Genomic DNA, 5,890 nt, shown 5'->3' on the forward strand with positions numbered 1-5,890 from the left:
TCTGCAGTCAGTCCTGTGGAAACCCATTTGGGTTTTCACCGAGGCTGGGGTCACAGAATTATAGCAAAGGGGCAACAGGTACATGTTGTTATCTCAAGGGCTATATTCGCAGGGCTCCTTGTTAAATAAATTGTTCTAGTGAATTTCCTCTCTCCAAACAACTCAACTCTATAGGGGTACAAGGAAAAGAAAATAGAAACATTTCAACCAAAGTTGTGTGTGGCAGCAGTGGGAGAAAAAGGTATGTTCTCCAAGGAGAAATTCTTTGACTTGACTTCAAAGTGACCAGGTACCCCCTAAGGAATGTTTAATTCCTACAAGAACTAAAACATGGAGTCCTTTATTGCTATTAGGGAGGGCTCCAGGTGGTAGTGCTACTGGTTAAGAACCCACTTGCCAATTCAGGAGACATAAAAGATGCAGGTTCTATCTCTGGGTCTGGAAGATCTCCTAGAGTAGGAAATGGCAACCTATTCCAGCATTCTTGTCTGGAAAATTCCATGGACAGAGGAGCCTGGTGGGCTACCATCCATGGGGTCACAAAGAGTCAAACAAGACAGCACAGCACATGCCGAGGGGCAGGGGCCGCAATTAACCAGGTAGATTCAGCTGAAGAGAGTATTGAGGAGATACAATGTGGCAAACAAATCATCTTTAAAGTTTATCATGAAAGGGGAAGACAGAGATAAAACAGAATAAATTGAGTATCTAAAATGGGAGGGTTAAAACTAAAATTTAAGGGAAGTTATGGGAATACATTTAATTTCAAGAAGAATGATGGTATTTAGTGCAAGCCTTTGAATACACAGGCATGTCTGGGTACATACATACCTCACATGATGCACCATACACTTGTAAACCAATAGCTAACATAATGTGCTGTATCTCCAGCTTATAGGACATGGATGCAGAAATCAAGGATGGGAAGCTGAAGTGAACCCTTGTAATATCACTCCTGGTGAGACATGTGAAGAGTCTGTGCTCCAGCTCTACACAACTATGGCCTTTGCAGGTTTGGATGCCTGGACACCAAAAATGTAACAGTTCTAGAGACATGACAAAAGTCCCATTGAACTTTTTTTTTTTTTTTTTTTGGTCATGCTGCCTGGATTGCAGGATCTTAGTTCACCATCAAGGATTGAATCTGGGTCCATGGCAATGAAAGTGCCAGTCCTAACCTCTGGACCACCAGGGAATTCCTGCCATTGAACTTCAAGCTATGCTGAAAAGTGACACTGTTAATCGTTCAGTTATGTCCAACTCTTTATGACCCCATGGACTGTAGCCCGCCAGGCTCCTCTGTCCATGGGCTTCTCCAGGCAAAAATATTGGAGTGGGTTGCCATTTCCTCAGTCAGTGGCTGGAAGCAGGAGCAACATCAGGGCAAACACAGTGGTAGATACAGATGGTGGTCACTTATGCTCCCATGGCAAGAGATCTGAGTGGTGTGATCTCAGGTGAGGCTGCTACCTTTAGTTGAGGGCAGTTATCATAGAGAAGGCTCAGGGCTCTTGATCTGTATGCTTGGAAAAATAAGCCTTTAATTCTAAAGGGAGAAATGGGCAACACAGCACAGGATTCGCTACAATGAATCCTATTAGCCATTTGGATTGTGATCTTCAACAACATGGACAGTGTTCCTACAGAGCTTATTTGTGATTAATGGGGGTCAGGAGTTGGGAATGACTTTTCTTGGGAAGTGAGGGACAAACCAAGAACAGAAGCATCCTAAGTAAGGCTCAGCCAAGCATGACTGTCTTTTTGGCCTGTTTCTCTATAAAAATCCAATTCTCTCTCCCTACTACTGCCAAGAAACAGGCCAACACATGCTACTGCCAAGTAGATATTAGTGGGGGGGTTTCACAGGCACATCCAACCGAACCTTTCCAAGAATAAACTTACATTTTTTTCTTCCTTCCTTCCTTTTCCTCAAACATGTTATATCACAGTAAGTAACACCACAGATGACGTAAACAGATCCACACATGGAATTGTTCTAGATAGCTAAGTAATAATAAAATATTTTTCCTAATTACTTTTTATTAGGATTTATCACAAAGTCTGGTTTTACCATTTATTTATATATTATTTTATTTCCTTTCTCCCAGTAGAATATAATCTCAATGAAATTTGGGCCTTTATTTTGTTCCAAGTCTTATACCAATACCTAGAAGATAATATTTTATAAATGTTTAAAGGCATGAGTTGATCAAACCATTGTTATTATTAGCATTAGAAAGAAACTGGTTTCATCTTTTGTGGGGAAAAAAGGACAAAATAGAAAAAAATAAATGAACTTGGGAGCAGAGAAATATTCCAATTTTTTTCTTTTCTAGTTTTTGCCAGATACTAAACATCACCTACACAAGTGGAACATTTGTAACTATCAAAAATTTGTATAATGGCTGCAGTCCATCTGTTAATCTCAGAATGTCTTGTTTTCCATATATCTTTTAATGACATGCAACTATTAGGTAATTTTTGTCTCTAAGGAAAAATTCCAAATCTAATAACAGTGTAAAGGAATACAAAGAGAAAAACACTGTGGTCAAGACAGCATCAGGTTCCTCTCTTTCAGCGTGTTTTCCATATGACCAACAATAATATTACATTTATTTAATAATATTACACTTATTTGTGTACTATTATGGACTGAACTGTGTTCACTCAAAATTTTATGTTGATATCCTAATTCCCAGGGCCTCAGAATGTGACTGTATTTGGAGAAAGTGCCTTTCAAAAGGTAATTAATTTTAACATGAGGTCACCAGGGTGAACCTTAATTCAATCACCGTGGTGTTCTTGTAAGAAGAGGAAGTCAGAACACACATAGAGGCCAGGGAAACCTGCACGAAGGGAGGACCAGGTTCAGAATCGGCATGACGGTAGCCATCTGCAATCCAAGTGAAATGGAGCAGGACCTTATGATCTATGCTCCCCCCATGTCCTCAGCCTACCTTTTGTCTGTGGAACAACTTTAGTCAAAGAATAAGCTTAATCAGAGACATGAGAAAATGCAGAAACAAAGGAAAATTGTTAAAGGAGGCCAAGTAATAATAATTAATATCATAGTAAGCAGAGTCAAGGACATTTAGTTCCTCCTCAAGGGCTATTATAGATGATATCCTGAGCCGTAACCTGTGAGGTATCTTGTAGATACTGAACTGCACATCAAGTGGAAGAAGTTAACTACATGATGACCAGACTGTAGTCATGATATAAACTGTCACAGTTCCAAAAACTGCCATCAAGGAAATGGGAACAAACCAATCCTGCAACTGAAAACTAACTGTACTTCAACAAGATGAGTCTGATTAGGACACCACATGACCAATTTCAAGGAGACTATCAGAGCTGACTGTACTATATCTGCACATAGGCCCCTCCCTCTGTCTATAAAAGCTCTTGCCCACTGATTGTCAGTGCAGGGAGTCAGCCTTCTGCTAGGCATCTGCCCTCCCTCTGCCACCCTGCAAGTTGCCAGCATCTAAAGTAAAGCAAACTTTCCTCTCCACCAACCTCACTTGTCTATTGGCTTTTGAGAAGTCAGCTGCTGGACCCCACATGGCCTCAGAGGAAACCAATCCTGGTGGGAACTTGATGTTGAACTTTCAGACTCCAGGATTGTTAGAAAATATATTTCCATTGTGTAAGTCACCCAGTCTAGCATTATTAGGATAAGGCAAGCACCATTTCAAAATCCTCTTGCTACAGCTGTTACTTTAGCCATGTCTCCTCTAATTATTTCAGTGGAAGTTGTGACAAGTTTTTTGCTCAGCTCCAACTGGACACCTTGCCACAGGCACATGCCAAACACCTCCTACTTTCTTCTCTGAAACTTCTGATACCAAATCATGGGACATTTGAGGGAATCTGCTCTGTATTCAGAAGTGTGCAACTCAGACATAAAGGGATGCTAAGCTCTCTAGGACCATCTCTGGCCCATAGAAAGCATGAGCTAAGGTCTTTTCATCTATTGAGTGGAAAGTTCTGGGACACATGTTGTACCTCAGGAAGGTTTGGTGGGATTTAGTAGCAGTGAAAGCAGTCATTATTATTTTGATTCCTTAATTGGTTTGGTATTTCTTCCTTCCCTAGTAGATAATAATAGGAGATATATACAACAAATATATACACATTTGTTCTGCTTCTCTGGATAACCCTAATAACAAGGCCCAAGAGAAATGAAAATATGTTTGAATATACCTGGCTTTTCATAGCACCATTATTCATAATATGCACAAAGTGGAAACAATCCAAATATTCATCAATTGATAAGTAAATAAAACAATATATTCATACTATGGAATATCATTCTGAAATACAAAGAAATTATATATGCTACAACACATATGAATCTTGAAAAATATACTAAGTGAAAAAATTATTGATGAAAAGTTTCATGATCTTATTTACATGAAATGTCTAGAAAAGGCAAATGTATAGAGACAGAAGGTAGAATCATGGCAGCATGGACGTTAAGTGTCTAGGAATATGGGGGTGTAACAACCAAAGGATATTTTATAATGGAACCAAAATTCCATTATATTTTTACAACTAGGTTTTAAAATAACATAAATCTGTTGTTATCAAAAGAGTCTGATACAGGTATAAGTAAATATTACTGACACAGAAGAGTCTAAAACCTGAATTAGGTATATATAGGAATTTATTGATTAATAAAGGTGGAATTTCAAATTAGTATGTCAAGAATAATTTATCAGTAAACAATTGATCCTCTTTCCAGAGGAAAAACATAATTGTATCCACTACCCCATATGTGTGTGTGTGTGTGTGTGTGTGTGTGTGTTAGTTATTCAGTTGTGTCCAACTCTCTGTGACCCCATGAACTGTAACCCACCAGGCTCCTCTGTCCATGGAATTCTCCAGGCAAGAATACTGGAGTGGGTTGCCATTTCCTTCTCCACCACTACCCCATAACACATGCCAAAGCACATTCTTTGAGGATTAAAATGTCAGTAAAAATATAAATTTTAGAAGAAAATTAGAAAATCTGTATGTAACCTAGAGTTGGAAGAGAATTTTTAAGGTTAAGAGAAAACCCATAAAAAATTTTTTTAAAAAAAGAGAGTCCTCTGGCTATGTAAAAAGTGAATATCTCATTTGCAATTGATGAAATATTAACATAGCAAAACAATTATCAGTTTAACAGATGCATAAAACACATTTGATAATACACATAAGCAATTCTGGTAAATGTGCTAACAAGTAGGATTTCGAAATACCTTTATAAACTCCTCTGCGGCCACACACTGAAATATACAGAAAACATGATTAAGGAGAAAACTGAGAACTATTTCTGAATGGGAGAAGAAGGCCTGGTTATCAGAGCTGTTTCTCAGCTTAGTATGAGAGGCCCTAAACGGTATGGTAAAATCGGAAAAATAAAAAACCAAAATACATACTTGAACACAATATATACAAAGGTTACAGGAAAATGTCACTACTTAGAATACTCAAAGGAGTCAATCATTTAAGTTTAGCACTGTGTCCTAACTTCATACAAAGAAGTAAGGCAAAAATAAACATTAAATACGAGATTGATTGAATAGAGGAGATAGACCGTATCTCGGATTGGCAGGTTTGTCAATACAGGAGACTCTTACTCTAAGGGCTCCAGGGAGCTGAGAACAGACAAATACAAAACCTTTCGGAGACCATCCATTTGGATGACTACCCACCCTCAGCCCCTCCTTTCAGACCCCAAAACCCGGGACTACGCCCCGTCCCACCTCCCCATCACTTCCGGGCATGGGTCCCGCCCTCCACTCGCAGCTCCGCCCACGGGCCTAGTTTTAGCCTCGGGATCATCCGCTGGGAGTGTTTCAGCTTCCAGCCCCCACACTGAATCAACCGCAAGACCCCTCAC

Source organism: Muntiacus reevesi, chromosome 1, assembly GCF_963930625.1.
Source record: "Muntiacus reevesi chromosome 1, mMunRee1.1, whole genome shotgun sequence".
NCBI lineage: Eukaryota > Metazoa > Chordata > Mammalia > Artiodactyla > Cervidae > Muntiacus > Muntiacus reevesi.